Source organism: Panthera onca, chromosome A2, assembly GCF_046562875.1.
Source record: "Panthera onca isolate mPanOnc1 chromosome A2, mPanOnc1 haplotype 2, whole genome shotgun sequence".
In the NCBI taxonomy this organism is placed as follows: Eukaryota; Metazoa; Chordata; class Mammalia; order Carnivora; family Felidae; genus Panthera; species Panthera onca.
The window spans coordinates 151745731-151762579 of NC_138340.1; the positions used below are offsets into that span (position 1 = coordinate 151745731).

The 16849-nt window shown below is 43.9% G+C and overlaps 1 protein-coding gene across 3 annotated transcripts in view; it reads left to right on the forward strand.

Annotated features, from left to right (window-relative positions):
• The window catches only part of CHRM2 (cholinergic receptor muscarinic 2), a 142779-nt gene that overhangs the window by 1628 nt on the left and 124302 nt on the right, over nucleotides 1-16849 (forward strand). The gene's annotated exons all lie outside the window — the stretch shown is intronic.

The following is a 16849-nucleotide window of genomic DNA, read 5'->3' on the forward strand; positions in this document are numbered from 1 at the left end:
CGAGGAAAGATCCCGGGACGGAGGAAGGGGGAAGCCTCTCGCAACCCCATCCCACCTCGGTCCTGCACACTAGGTCATCCATCCGCCTGGGCTTGGGGACGCTGCCCCAGCCCGGAGCCCGCGAGGTCCCGGATCCTGCCCGGACTCCCCCGACCCCCACCTCACCCCGGGTCCGGGGTCGCGGTTAGAGGCGCTGCAACCACAGCGCCCCTCGTCGTCCGCACCTGCGGACCTATGTGGTCGCCGCTAACTTGTAGCTCGCGGAACCCGCGAGGTGCGGTCCAAGCCCGCGCCGGGTGGATCGCGCAGGAATCCCACCTGTGCGCTCTGCCCCGTGCCCCTGACCCCCATCCCCGCGGGGTGGAGCAGGCTCACCTGGGAGAGCTTTCGAGAAGGGAAGACTCCCCCGAGTTAGTGACCCAGCAAGCAGCACGTACCTACTGCCTCAGTCTCCCCCAGCGTCCCCATCCCTTTCTCTACCCTCCTGCCCGTCGCTGTCCTCGAGGCTGCTTTGAGCCACAAAATCATCCCTGCGAGGCTCCGTGGCACCACCAGTCCCAGGCCAGGAGACCAAGGCTGTTGCCTGTGTGGAAATATCTGTGGGAGTCGGTGCAGAGAAGCAGGAGGAGAGCAGAGAAATGGAGGTAAACGCCTCAGGCAAGCAGAGCTGCCCGCCGATAGCTCACCCAAGCCGCCCTCCCGTGTCCTTATGTCAGTTCACGGCCATGGCAGGTCTGTGGCCTCATTCACAGGAGGGTTCCGAGTTGGCCAGACCAGGCACTGCGAGCCCAGCCGGAGCCAGGCGCCTCCCAGTCCTGAGCTTCGGAATCCCCCACATTGACTTTCTAGTTCCTTTCCATCTCTCTCTCTGTCTGTCTCTCGGTTTGTTTTGCGTTTCTTGCTCTTTCTCCTAGCGCTGGGTGCAGTGGGTACGTGGCAGCCAGCCGTGTGGTTCGGCCGTCCCCTAGTACACGCAGCCAGCGACACAAACACACGTCCCCACGCTCTACCGCACACTAGCCCGCGCCCTGGCACGCAGCCCCGGCTCCGCAGCCCCGGGCACCTGCGGCCTCGGCCACCCACCGCCATGGCCACTCAGAGGAGGGAGCCCTCCAGACTCCAGAGGGAAACCGCGGGGCGACCGGGAAGGCCTGGGAAAAAGTCGACTTTGGGGGTGGGGTGAGGGTGGGGAGGCTCTGGAGGAGGAAATGGCCCTGTGCTCTGGCTCCTGCTGTCGCGCTCTTGTGAGCACAGCGTTCCGAGGGGGCCAGAGGCTGGGGCACACCAGGCCTCTGCCTTCAGCAAGCCTCAGGCCAGCCCCCCCCCCCTCCCGCAGCAGGCGGGCAGCCTCTCCCCAGTCCGCCCTGGGAAGTCCAAATGGCTGGGTTCTGGGGTAATGAGCGCCTCACTTCCCTCCAGGCTCCTCTGGTTTCCCTGGATTCAGAGAGCTCTGAAAGTGAGGCAGCTCATAAAGTCCTGGTGTTCAACCCGGTGTCCTGGGGCAAAGGCCATGCGTTGCATGTTGTTGGCGGTCTGTGTGTGTGTATATGGTGTACTGAAAAGCATATGGCAGGAGATTCCATTTTGACTGATAAGCAAATAATGATGCCGATACCCTTTAAGCCACAATTAGGCACGTGTGCATGCCGTATTTGGGGTGGTGACAACACGGGGACTGATAATCATAGAGGTAACCTAGTGGATTTGGCCGGGAGACGGTTTCACGCTGGGAACGGTGCTGGGCTGCAATTTAGAACCCGGACTTTTGAGCCTCTCCTCACATGGAGGGAAGAATCTTGTGCCAGCAAGGTTACAGCTTTGCGGGATTCGTCACCAGAGTCTCAAGAAGTAACATATTAATGCCAGGTGAATTTTTATTGCTTATTGCTAATATTAGTAATGTGTTCCAGTTGAGGCAGTACATACATAAGCAAATTCTGTTGATTCTGTATTTTTTCTGGGCTAAACAAATAGGCCAATTAAACCTGAAAGATAAAGGTGTGGAAATTCCCTTAAAAAGGTGTGGAAATTCCCGCCAAGTGAGCTTAGGGTTTTAAAACTCTATGAATGAAGTAGGGTGGGAGGAGGGGAGATTCCTGGGACCCAAAATTGAGGGTGAGCTTCCTGACAGATGCTTGGTCTTCCAACAAAAAAAAGAGGCATAGTTGTTTATGTAAGGATGCCTCAGGGTGTCTGGAGAGGGAATGGAGTGACAACACAGGTGGATTTGAATATCCCTATCATAGTTCAAGTTCAAGGGAACCCAAAGAAAACCTTTACAGCTCTCAACATCAGGGGCAGATATGGAAAGAAGAGCAGTCAAGTGTAGGTGAAAGTCCCTTTAGGATGAGTCCCCACATTCTTTCAATTTGGGGACATTGCTCCAAATGTGACCCTATCCCCTTTGCGCAGATAACCCCAACGTCAGGCACTTGGAGGTACATCCTAGTGACATTTTCCACTTCCAATCCAGGGCAGCCAGCCCCCAGGGCCAAGGGCACAGGAGGGAGGGGCAGCCTCTGAGTTCTGAAGGAAACAGCAGTCCCCAGCCTGCCGGCTGGCAGGGAAAACATGGCACCCGAGTCAGTGGAGAAGGAGAGGCAGGCTGATGAGGAGGTGCCTGTCTCTCTGATCCACAGCAGTGGACAAAGTTAAGGCAAGTGCAAAAGGGAAGAAGAGGGGCAGTAGAATAACAGGAAGTGGAGAGAGGAATGGGAGAGAAAACAATGAGGTCGAGAAGCTGGGTGTGCCGTCAGAAGTGCTTGGTGGAGCCCGCATCACTGATGTCAGGCTTTGTTTGGGGTCTGCCTGTGAGAGAATGCGTGTCAGTGCTTATCCACACCCAAGCACTCACACCCCACTCGTGATCTGATCTTCATCCTTCTTCACTTTCCTCAGTAGGATCTAGAGACCGACCGACACGTTTGCTGACACGTTTTCCTTGACGGACTGGCTTTCCTCGTTTAAACTTACGTTTGAGCTGGCTGGACGTTTCATGGTATGAGTGCCGGGTAATTTTTCTCAGACTCCTATATATCAAACACTGTCCATATTCTCCTTGTGACTGTTACTACCTGTCTTTCAGTCCTATCCCCTGTCTTCACTTTGTCTGCTTTCAGTTCATGGGGCGGGTGTTGGGACTGTTTTTGTTGTAAGGTGTCAGAGCCAGTGGACCGACTGTATACCCCAAAGCTCGGCTAGGTCACGGGGGGTGGGGGGCGTGGTGGTGGCGGTGGTGTCTTTCTGTGGGACAAAGGAAGCAGGTTATTTTTCCTTGGAAATGAGTTTTTAGATTGTGTTCTAAGTCTCTGGCACTGTCCTAAGCACCTTTCGTGTATTATATCATCTGTTAGTGCTTTATCCCCACTGTTTCAGATAGCGTCTGGCACATTCTAGAGCTCATTAAATATGTGTTGAATGAACGAATAGATGAAGCAGTTCTCATTTTATCCTTGCAACAGTGCTATGAGGAAGATGTTATCTTTCCCATGTTACGGCATCAGGTAACGGCCCAGTTTTGCACAGCTTGTAAGTTGCAGCCCCAGGATGCAAACGCACAGCCTGTTGCACTTCAGTCGTTGTCTTGTGCTGTACCGATTGGCTCTCGGAATGGTGGCAGCATTCATTTTGCCTGTGTTTGGGGAAGTCAGAACTGTGGTGTCCAGAGTTCAGCATTGTTCTCCTCATCCTTTTTTTTAAACATTTTTTTTTTTTTGACGTTTATTTATTTTGGAGAAAGGGAGACATAGCATGAGAGGGGAAGGGGCAGAGCACATGAGAGAGACACAGAATCCAAATCAGGCTCCAGGCTCTGGGCTGTCAGCACAGAGCCCGACGTGGGGCTCGAACTGACAAACCACGAGATCATGACCTGAGCCGAAGTCAGACGCTTAACCAACTAAGCCACCCAGGCGCCCCTCTCCTCATCCTTTTGATTCAACTCTGCATGTGCTTGTTGGATCCCCTAAATCCTAAGCAAGAAAGATCCAGTGCCAACTAGCTTCTTCTTTGGCACAACATGCTTGTTCTGATTAATCAGTGAATGCCTCTGGCAAAGGAAAACAAGGGCACTGAAATCACCTGGCGTTTTGGCAGATGTTCTTTTCGCCTATGGCTGTACTAAGATTTTCTTCTGTTTGGTGCGCAAGGATGAGGGAGGATGTTAGTATCTTTTAGAGTGACCCATGATCTGTGTGGAAGTGGGGGAAGTGGCTTTTCCACCGTGATTCAGAGGACCAAGAACTGCCTGAGAACACACATACCCACCCCGACTTCCAGTCTAGTTTTCTCTTCGTTCTGCCATGCTGAAGTAGTTCCGCGTAATTTATTAAGATTGCTAGTGCTCAAGGTTCTGAATTCCAGTGGCAACTTTTCATTTTAGTTAGAATTTACTACCCACCTTTGTTTTGAAAGGCATGATGTGGCTCTGGGAAACAGCCATTGGCAAAGGGCGAGTGAGGTAGGTTCTGGCTGGTCTGCTTCCTTCCACACTTCATATATTCTTGTCTTTATTTCACTTCCCTTCCCCCCCCCCCCCCCCTTCATGTTCAAGCTCCTTCTTTTATACTGTGACCTAAATATACAATCATCTTAACTGGTGCTGTTACCATGGTAATGCTTCATGGTAGATAAGGGTACACACTAAAAAATCAGTTTCTTTCATTAGCAGTGGAATTCCTTGTCTTTCCCTCTCTCCCAAATCCTGGCTTTCACTGAATGATGCCCTCTGGTGTTCAGGAACAGGAAGCACAGTACTTTGGATAGGGCGAGAACATCCTTTTTTAAACTTTGAGAAAATTTCACTTCCAATTTTAATTTGAGATAGACAAAAGCAAGAAAGACCTGTAAGTAGTATATTTTTTAAAGCAGAAGGATTAGTCGAAGAAATTCATTGCCTGAACATAGGGCTGTTTACTCTGTAGAATTCTAGAAAGTTATGGGAAAGCTGGGATATTTATACCCTTCTATGTTTAAAATTGCTGTGAAAATATTTCTATGGGAGACAAAGAGATTCCACTGAGGTATCTCTGAATAAGAATCTAATGGAATCTTCTATATTTTGAAGTCTTTAAAACTTCAAAATGGGAGTCTTTTATCTTTAGAATGGGAACATTTTCTTGTTGGATAGGATATAGATATAGATATAGATATAGATATAGATATAGATATAGATAGTTTTATATTGTAAATAGTTTTTGGTTGTTTTGTTATATAAGAAACTTGAAAGTTTTACTGTCTGTTGTGTGAATGGTAATGTCAATCTGTACATTATTTTTTTTTTTTTTTTTTTTGAGAGAGAGAGAGAGAGAGAGCATGAGCAGGGGAGGGGCAGAGAGAGAGGGAGACACAGAATCCAAAGCAGGCTCCAGGCTCCAAGCTGTCAGCCCAGTGCCTGACGTGGGGCTCGAACTCATGAACTGCAAGATCAAGACCTGAGCTGAAGTCGGATGCTTAACCAACTGAGCCACCCAGGCACCCCTGTACATTATTATTAATCACAAATTACATGACACATTAGACGAAGTGACATTGATCTCCAATAAGCAATGTCTTCTTGTGTTCTCTGTCCAGATTCTACTCACGCCATCTAATGGTGTCTCCCAGTCCAACCTGTCTCTGAGAATTGCCTCCTCTCCATCCACATAACTTTTCCAGACCTTTAGCTTCTCTCACATGAACTATCACCAGAGCCTTGCATTTCTAACTGGTCTCCCACCTCCAGTGTTCCCCTAGTACAATCTATGCCTCACGCTGCCAGCATGACCTTTCTAAAATGCAAATCTGAACATGTCATTCTCTTGTTAAAAATTCTTCACTGTTTCTCAACTGTGTCGGGTAAACTTGAAACTCAAACCCACATGAGATCTTCTTCCATAACTGACCAAAGCCTTTTTGCCAGGTCCTATCTCTCTCTGCGTGTCTATATTTTCCCACTGCACAAGGAGATAATACACATAAACGGCTGTATAATGACCAACCCGAGAGAAATGCAAAATAAATATTGGCCAGTATATTTATTTTTCTCTTTATTCTCCTCCTCTTCTTCTTCCTCCTCTTTATCTAATTTATTATTAGGATAGTAAGCAGTGAGAAACGTGACCCGTATACTGGCCATCACCCAAACTTAGAACAGTAGCTAAGAAAAGCTATGATGTGGCTGAGTATTTTACACTCTGTATCTCATTTAATCTCCCACAGTCAGGCACACTGTGTCATATGTTCTGGGTACATGTATATGTTAGTTGTTTTGATATGCATAGTCAAAATAAGAATAGTGACACTTCTGGCACTTGATCGTTATAGCAAAGTGCTTGGGACGTGAAAACACAGGTTTTTCATTTTCTGTGGGGTTGGCTGAATTGTGTTCTTGGATAGTAAACTGCACTGTTTACAAAAGGCTTGGCCTGTGGAAGTGTCAGGCAACTTGCACGATATTAACCGATGCTGCTGGTAGAGCCGCATCTGGACCTTCCCAGGGAGGCCCAGGAGATCTGAGAGCAGAACAGAGGCCGTAATTTTATAAACACGTAAGTTTCAAATGGATTGGAAATGTGGAGCTTCATCTTTTCCCAATGTTTTCAGGAACAGTATGGAATTTCATCAGTATGCATCGTCTCCCAGTCTCTTTCATCGTTGCAAGGGAGCTGGAAGCATCTCCCTAGGGCACACACCGGTTGAAATTCACATGTCCAGCCTGTGGATAATGTGCAACAGTAGCAACAACAAAATTGTAAGATGCGGATTCTTCCTGTCAGTGGAAACGAATAGCAGAAAGTGTGGGAGCAGAGCCATATTTTCAAGTTCTCTATTTCCTAGGTTCAGAAAAGTCTCAAAACCAGGACTTCTCTTTTCTGAACCCTGTACGCCCTTGAGTGTTGATCTCATGGTAGAACTGGGGGTCGTGTTTTCAGCAGTCGGTATTCAAGAGTTACCAGGTAGAGTGCTGTGAATGACCAGACTCTGAAGAACTTAAACCGTGACTGTCTCCTAAAAAGGCCTTTCAAAGATTAATTCACGGGTTGAGTCATTGAAATACCGTTTCTCTTGCAAAGATTTTAAGGTAGCAGGTTTGGGGTCAGGCCCAGGAATCTATTTTTTAACTAGCATCTCAGGTGATACTGAGGTGGGTGATCACAGGGCCACATTTTAAATGATACCAGATTGAAGAATTGGCATCTAAAGGGCATTGAAGAGGAACAAAGATAGGATGCTCAACCTGAACGTCGCCGCCCTGACGTCGTACGAGTTGTGGCCAGAGACTTTGATTTTCTCTTATCATCAGTAGATAAATAACTACTCGGGAGGGCAGCCATAGGGAAAGATGCTTCTCTTCCATTTCACTGCCCCTGTACCTGTTTATCGAGAGGGGCACAGACCCCACATGCGTTATCTTATGTTAACTCAGCCCTGGCCATTTAAGACGTAAGCACTTGATTTCGTTTCTCTGCTTTGCTTCACTCGTTCCCCTTCACAATTCCTCTCATTCTCCCTGCCATCTTCCTGGGAAGATTTCTTCATTATTCCAGAGCTCCTCTGTACCTCTCTCCTATCTGGTTTTCTGACCAAGTTTCCATTACTAAGCCACCCAGGCCAACCACCTGGCCCTCATTCTCTTCCTCTCTCGAAGCCCTGGAGGAGGTGTTAAGAGGGAGGGAATTGTCTTAAATGTTAATGGCCATACATTTCACTGTTAACTGGTTCCAAGTGGTGGTGCCCTGTCATGATCCTCAGTAACAGACTGATCTGGCATATATAATCCCTCCTCTAGGAACAGGAAAGTTGTAATGATTTTTCTTCATGTTTTTGCTCACCCTTGGTCATGAACTTTAATGACCACTTTTGGTCACCACTTTAATAAAGCAAAGAGCTTTACTGCCTTGCCTCCCCAACTATGCCAAGCCAGTAAACAAGATGGAATAATACAGGAAGACCAGCCTATTATTTCTTGACTGTTTAACCACTGGGGAGATCTTTAGGAGGAGTGCGATGGGGAGTTAAAGAATTACAAGAAGACTGATTTCTCCCCCTCTTCATAAAATCCAAGCATGGTCTAAATTTGATTGGTAGAGAGAAGAACATACATTTCACAATCGGATATTGTGGGACACAATGAAGATTTTCTCAGAGCCTGTGCCTTGCTCGTCACCTGCTCCAGAGAGAAAAGTCTCCTACCATATAACCAGCATAAAAATAGAAAATGATAGGAAAATCCTACTTGACTGTGCTCTTTAGAGCATCAGGACACTTGGTTTCATTTTAGGGACAAGATAAAGAGCAGCCCCAGGGCCAAAGTGTTTCCCAGATCTGGCCGCTAGTTTCTTGCTTCTTCCTCAAAATTACTTTTCTGTCAGATTTTATCAGTGGAGTGGGCAATTATGTCCTCATGTAAGCCTCAACGTTACAAACTTGTTTTTCTCCCCTTGTACTGTGTGTTGGGAATACTGGAGGCAAGGAGTGGTGGATGATGTAGTTTAATTTCTGTTGTCTTGGCCAATGGATGTCACTCGAAGGTAAACAAGGAGTTAGACTTTTGCTTTGATTTTAAAGTGAGCGTGACTGGATATTTCCATGTGAGGGAAAATTTCAAATTTTGGGCGAGATACATTTCTGTGACCATCATAATCACAACAAAAACAAGGAAACAACAGCCACTCTTTCTTAGGTACCAACCAAGTTTTAGGACCCAGGCCCTTTCTTTACGTATATCATTCCTATACTTCATGCCAACCCTATGTGTTAGATGTTTGCTCTTTGTTTTTTTCTCTGTAAGTCCAGAAGCTGGAGCTCGTTGACACAGAAAAGTTTGTTCTAGGTCTTAGAGGGAGTTTGTTGCCACAGGCATCAGTCTCCTACCTGATGTCAAAGAACAGTTTAAAATTTGTTTTGTTTTGTTTTACTATGCCATAAGCAGGGTTGTTTTCTTTTTTAATGAAGAATGGCTCATTCTATCATTTGGCATCTAGTTTCAATAATAAAGCGAAAGAAAAAGAGGGAGAAGAGAAAAAGACAGAGAGGCACATCACACTTCGGGTCTTGAGTTAGTGTTTAGGAAAGAGAGTCATGAAAACCAAGTTTATGTTCGAGGAATTGGTCTCAGGTGAGATTCAGAATGTGTTGTGGCTACTTACCGCTTGGCTTAGTCTAATTCTAGGCTTCAGTTTGAAAATGCTTGCTCCTTCCTCGTTCCCGGGAACTCTTTCCAGGCACAGCGGGGGAAAGAGTCTCAGCAAGGCTTCCAGGTATGGAATTCCCAAGGCAGATAATATGATTTCATGAATATTTATAAAGCATATGTATGTTGGAGAGTTTTTGTTGCCTGCAAAAACACTGTGTGCTAGTAAAATATTATTTCATCTCCTTCTGTTTCGTATTATTCCGTGTATTCCATTTCTCTGCAAAACGATTGCTATTACTTAACATTAACCTCTGCATTGCAGATCTAAAAACACAAAAGGCCAAAAGAATTATTTTGAGGGATGAACCATGAGTGGATTGATTCTATTTCTGTTTACACTGTCAACTCTGTTTGTTTGTATGTCCAGAGTCTCCAGAGAATCATTAGTGTCTACTGGTAAATGACAATACCAGCTAATTTTTTACAATTAATTGAAATTTCACACTCTCACATTTCAGTATCGGTCTATATTTTTACACACTGACACTTTTAATCAAGGATTATCTTTCACAAGGGACCTACAACAGGGCCCTAATTAATTAAAGTGATAATTGCTCTTCTCCCTCCTAGTTTGTTATATAACACATCCTTCAGGAAAGTCGCATCCTTAGCGTTCCTCTTTAAAATTCCTTCATTTATGAGGAGATACCGTGGCTTCTACCTCTTTAAGAATTTACTGAAAACTTGATTTTTTTTATTTTCAATTAAATTCAATTGAGTTTTTTATTTTCAAGCAGAGATACAGAAAAGAGGTCATATTTGTATTCCAGCAAGTTTCCATATTCAAAAAAAGAAAAGAAAAGAAAACGATGTCTTTGGATCATGGAAGCATTCAGATTAAATCCCAGGGGTCGTTTTCATGGAAAAAAAAAAAAGAGGTCGTCAGGTGTGTCCTCTTTTGATGTTAACTAGCTCATTTGTTTCCTTACCACAGTGCAAGTTCCCATGGTCTTGGATCTTTCTTTGGTTCCTCAATCCTCTGCTACTTAATTGCCCCTGTCTCTCTGTAGCTTTTAGAGTGCCTAAGGTTTGTTATATTTTTCCCTCTGGTGTGGTCCCATTATTTTAGTAGATACTGAGTCTAGAGACTTGGCTATAATTGGCAGCGCTGCTCTCTTCTCCTTTAATAGATATCGCTCCAATTCCTGTATTTTGGCACCTTTTGGTACGGGATGCATTTTCAGAAGTAATTGATGGCGGCTGTAAATCCCTTAGCTCATTTCCCTAAGACTTAGAAATTGCAGATCATTGAAATCACTGCACCATGTATTGGTCAGATTTTTCGAAAGGTCATTATCCCTGTTTGCGGCTCTTAATGAAATTAGTGTGACTTACTCATTCCACTTGCAACAAATATTTGGCTACTTTTTAAAATCCTTTTTTTTTCCCCTCTCAAACTCCCATGTGCCCCTAGTTTACATTTGCACTATAATTGAAAATGGAGCAGTAACAATAGTTCAGTTATCTAAACTTCAAACGGGTATTTTTGTATTACTCTGTATAATTACTGAAAGATAACTTTTCTTACTGCAGTAGCTTTTTTTTTTTAAATAAACTGTATTTTTTATAATGGATTTAGGTTCACAGCAAAGTTAAGGAGAAAACACAGCGCGTTCCCTTAAACTCCCTGCCCCTATGCACTCTCCTACTGTCAACACCCTACACCAGACTGGTACATTCCTTATGGTAGGTGAGCCTACTTTAACACATCATAATCAGCCCAAGTCCATAGTTTTACACCAGGGTTTTGACAAATATGTAATGACATGTATCTACCATGATAGCGTAATAAAGAGTAGTTTCATTGCCCTAAAAATCCTCTGTGCTCTCCCATTTATCCCTCCATCCCTCCTAACCTTTGGCAATCATTGGATCCTTTTATTGTCTCTATAGTTTCGTTCCTTCCAGAATGTCATATATTGGGAATCATAGGGTATGGAGCCTTTTCAGATGGGCTTTTTTCATTTACTAACATGCATTTAAGGTTCCCCCCGTGCCTTTTCATGGCTTGATAGTTCGTCGCTTTTTAGTGCTGGATAATATTCCATTGCATTGGTTTTTCTTTAGTATTTTCATTAAATCAGCAAATGATTTTTTCTTACCTCTTGAAGATACCTTTTAGCTATGCATTCGAGAAATATTTTTTCTCATTTCATTACGTGTATTATTTTATTCTTGTGTTGGGTTTTCTCTAATCATATAGTTCCATGTTCTTAAATTCTGGAGCTTTCTAATAATAGTCACAGCAGAACTCATGTTGTGAATATTTTAATTCTCTTTTTTCCCCTTTACTATTTCAGCAATTAGTGAGAAAAGAGCATTGTTAGTTGGCTTGTGGTTTTTATGTAACTGTTTTTGTTTTCTTTCTATTATATTTTTTATAAGATGGTTTTTTTAAATTACTTATTTGGTAATTCCAGCAACAAAAATCTTTCACCTTTCTCGTGAAAAACTTAAATGGTTTGTGTATCCAGTTTTGGTCATTCTTCTACTCCATTGAGTCTGCATATACAAGAAGAAGTAAAAAAAAGGACACCACGGGGCTATTTGTTTTCCATTTCTCCTTCCCAGTTGACTTTCCAAGCTTCAGCAGTCAGGGCTCCTGAGGAAGCTAAGTAAAAACCAAAAATTTACCCAAGATACTTCCTACTGACCCGTAAATGGAGCGCTATGAATCTTATTTTGTTTTACCCAATAGGAGACCAAGCATTCTTGTTTCTATTTGAGAAGTCAACAGAGTCCTAAGAGGTTCATTCATACTCCTCCTCCCTTTTCTCTGTTCTCTGCCTTCAGGAAAAGTGATGTTATTTGATAGCATTGATCTAGTCATTCCCGGTATTCAGACATGACCTTTGCACTGGGCAGCTTATGATACCCACTTTTTTAACTTGACTTTTAATGTCTTTGCTTGAGCCCACTCTTCAGTTTCCACACATATCGTATATTTAACTCCTTTATATAATGAATTGTCATTGATATTCTCTGGTTTCGTTAGAAGAAACCTGGTCCATATGGGCAAGATTTGTTTTTTTCTTTTTAAATTCTTCTTTTCAGCATTGAATCTTGTGCCCAGATCTATTCTTGTCATATAACAGAGCTCAATAAATATTTATTTAATGATAATTTTGTGCCACTAGTATGCTCAAAGTTTGAAGTTTCTTCCTACCCCAAATTGTTTCTTCTGTTGGTTTCATAATAGCAAGTTATCATTTTCTGAAATAGCTCAAAGAATCTCTCTTTCTAGGTAAAGAGAAAAAAAGTGTTTTTCAGAATAAATCTTTCCTTCTGGCACATTTTCCTGCTTTGGAGACCAACACTTCACCTAAACCTGAGCAAAATTTTTTTATGGGCTATCTTTGTAGGTATATGGTAGTATTATTACTTTATTTAAATTCAATGTAATTAATATCTAGGACCTGAACTTTTAAAGGAACACAACTTGTTTAGTTTTATGTGGAACCTACGTCGAAACAAATTTTAGCCAGCATAGATCACGTTTGATTTAAACAGACCCTTTTTCCCTGTACCAGGATGGATTTGCAGGACTCATGATTGTTTGTCTTTTTTGACTCCATCCGCAAAATATATGACCAAAAATAGAGAACAATCCACATCATGAAACTAAGTACCATATTGGATAACTTGCCATACTACAGCTTTGGTCTAATACATAGAATTGGAGGATTCATTTATTCGTTCTCATATTCATTCACCAGCAGATATTTGCTAAACACTTATTTTGTGCCTAACACTGCTTGCGTCCCCACTTTCCCCTCGGACCTGACCCCTCTCTGTCATCACACAAGAGTATCACCTGGGAAGGAGAGGCCCACATGTACCCACTTTGACCCTCTCTAAGGCTGCGCGTTCCCCCGGACCTGCACCGCCACGGCCTCGGCAGTCACAGCCCTGTGCTCCCCTGGTTTCGGGAATCTTCCACTGGCCTTCACTGCTTCTCCACAGTGTAAGAAGAAAAGGCTTTGACCACTGTCCCTGACTTGAGGCTCCAGTGTCTCTCAAAAGGCATCCCCACTGTCAGGCAGTACAGAGTAGAGGTTAAGAATATGACCTTGGGGACAACTGCATTGTTTTCAGTTTACCTGTAGTTCCTTCAGCTTCACATTCAAGAATTTAGCAAAGCCAACTTCATCTAGTTTGACACCCTTATTTTACAGTTAAGGAGACTGTGATCGAGAAGTACTAGTGGCTTGTCCTGTGGGTGACGACGAGTTGAAGTGACAAAGCCAGGATTTGGCGTCTGAACGTCCTGATACCCAAACCATTGTCAATTTCATTCCTTCACCATGACTACGCTACGAAATGCTCCACAGGATTATTTTTAACCTTAGAGTTTAATTCCTTCCAAGAAAGACTTGAGCTCCAAACAAAACAAAACAAACAAAAAACAACCCTTCTAATTCTTCCTTATTTGCGTGGGACTTCTGATTCTTTTCTCCACTTCCCATCGTCTGTTTCCTTGATGATTTACAGAGGGGTCTCAATTAGTGGCGAGATTTGGGTGGAAAGGCAGAGGTTCCAACATGAGTGATTATCAAAACTTTAATGGTAGATGTGACATGGTGCCAACCTATCAGAACATGAATCAACCATTGTGTCATCGTTTTGGGTCCCTGCCAAGAATCGACCCTGGTTTCCCAGGTTACTCTGATCCTGAGAGTAGTTGCTTTCCTGCTTTCTGGAAGTTTTAGAAATCTCATCTTGTCTTTTTTGCTACTAATTGCATGTAAATAATTAGGGCTTTCATTAATCTTTGCAGTATCTATTTGGACTGATTTTTTTAAATTTTCATTTTATTTTTTATTTTTTTTTAATGTTTATTTTTGAGAGACAGAGACAGAGCACGAGCAGGGGAGGGACAGAGAGAGAGAGGGAGACACAGAATCCGAGGCAGGTCCCAGGCTCTGAGCTGTCAGCACAGAGCACGATGTGGGACTCGAACTCACAAACCGTGAGATCGTGACCTGAGCCAAAGTCAGCGCTTAACTGACAGAGCCACCCAGGTGCCCCAGGACCGATATGGTTTTTTAAATACTGTTGATGCTTGTAAGAAGATATCAACTCAGCCTTTTCACTTTACATAATAAAGAATAATTGAAAACAAATTGCACAATGTATTTGTTCCTTGAGATGTAAGACATCTTTTTTAAAAAGCAGAGGGAAGTATAATGGATGAAGCCTTTTAGAAAACAAGGTCAAAATCCACTTCTTTCTTCTGCGTCCCCATTTCATGAGGTCATTGGGAAGCTATGTCGTCACCCTTACTGCCAAATTGACAGAAGATTGTCCGTGGAGTATCTTTAAAATTTTTTTTTAATGTTTATTTATTTTTGAGACAGAGAGAGACAGAGCATGAGTGGGGGAGGGTCAGAAAGAGAGGGGGACGCAGAATCTGAAGCAGGCTCCAGGCTCTGAGCTGTCAGCACAGACCCCGACACAGGGCTCGAACTCACAGACCGTGAGATCATGACCTGAGCCGAAGTCGGACACTTAACCAACTGAGCCACCCAGGCGCCCCCGTGGAGTATTTTTAGAGTAAGAAAGAAAAGACAAGTCGCAAAGCTGTATTTTTTTGTCATCTCTCCTAAGTCCTAACTGTAAGCGTAATCAGTGTCACCACAAATGTTTTCAAAATGAAATGCCCATTTTTTGTGTGGTTGTCTTTTTTTTTCTTTATTTGATGTCAGAGGAGTGGCAAGGAGAAGCAGTTGGTGGTGACTTGAGGACCTGGACTTGTCTGGGACACTGGGCATTTCACGGTCCAGAGAAACTCACAGTGAGGTGACAGAATGCTCTCTCAGACCCCTGTCACTTACACTGGAATGTGATGTGCTCCTGGGAGGTGTTGGGGAGCCACTGGCGAAGCTATTTTAAGAGGCGTTTGGAGCTGTGAGAGGACAAGGAAGTATAGGACAACATGCCAGAAACCTCGTTTGTAAATCCTGTATTCTCTTTGGGGGTCACTCGGTGGCAAAATCAAAGAGACGTGTCGCCAGGAAATAAAGCTGCGTATCTTGCCTCACTAGAAGAGAAGTCCACACTAAGTGAAGATCTACGATCAGAATTGAAGCATTTCAACAAAAATCACAGGAAATCTGCTTTGCTTCATCGTTTGTCTGATATGTGCTCCCTAAGCTTATCAATGAGCTGGTGCCATTCACTGGTACCAGTAATCCACTGGAAGACAGCAGGGACTTCGTTTTCAGAGGAACTGTATTTAAGGAGGATGGAAGCTAAATTACCCCACCTTTTAAGAAATGTTTCATCCATCTTCATGTAAGCTTAAAGAACAAGTATTGGGATGGGGATGACAGTCCTTCTGTGGCAGATTGCACCTCCTTAATGATGGCAAAAAGGGAGGGACAAATCAGACCCCAACGCCTCCCTCCTCCTCTGTCTGATGGATTCCACAGAGAGCTGGAGCACAGCTTGCTTGCAAAGATGAGCAGGACTGGGGAACTCCCCTGAATTTCACCGTTTCCCAGAAGAGTCCAAAATTCCGCAGGTACCATATACGTATAGGTACCTCTATATATAAAGAAGACATTATCCAAACTTAAAACTGGGAGAAAATCCATCACTCGTATCAGTATCATTCTCATCATTCTACGTTTGAAAGTTTGCTTCTCCATCTCCCTGAGGTTTTCAGTCCTTCTACAGAAGCACATGGGAGTGCTTTATAAGGGACAGATAGTAACACACTGGAAATACTTGTTTTTTCATTTATCCTTCAGCATTTATTGCTGCAAAATTAGTGGCAACCAGGTATTCTGCTGGACATCGAGAATACAAAGATGATTAATCATAATTCCAGCCCTTACAGTCTGTCCTGGGAGATAAGGTGAGGAATAAGCAATGACACACAATATATGTGTCCTATAATAGAGATATTAGGACTCCCACAACCACAGAGAAGTGGGACTAACCTAGCAGAGGCTTGGTTTAATAGAACATTTAAAGAGCAAGTACAGTCTTACTGGGTTGATGGGATGTCTTGGTCAGCTTGGGCTCCTATAACAAGTCTACCACAGACTGGGTGGTTCCAACAGCAAACATTTATTTCTTAACAGTTCTGAAGGCTGAAAGTCTGAGATCCGGGTACCAGCAGGATAGGGTTCTGGCAAGAGCCCTCCTTTTGCTTTACAGAGAGCCATCATCTTCCTGTATTTTCATGTGGTGGGGGTAGGGGATGGGCGAGCATGAGCCAGCAAGATCTTCTGTCTCTTCTTATAAAGGGCACTAATCCATCACGAGGGCTCCACTGTCATAAGACCTTACTTTCTCCCAAAGGCACCATCTCCCAATACCATCAAACTGGAGATTAGGTCTTCAGCGGATGAATTTGGGGAGGGGGATACAATCATTCAGTCCATGGCAGGGGGGGAGGGAGGACCTCCAAGAAGAGGGTACAGCATGTGCTAAAGCATAAGAATGGAACATTCACGGTCCTGCACATTATTCTCAGTGGCTGCACCTTATTCTCAGTGGCTGCACCTTATTCTCAGTGGCTACAGCAGTGGGTATGGGAATATGGGTTGTTTGGATCAGACCGTGAAAAGCCAATATGCTATTGCAAAGGTATAGACTTACCCTTTTAGTTCCCATGAACAAAATCTTTCAAGAAAGCTGAAGAGGTAGTTTGGATCAGACCGTGAA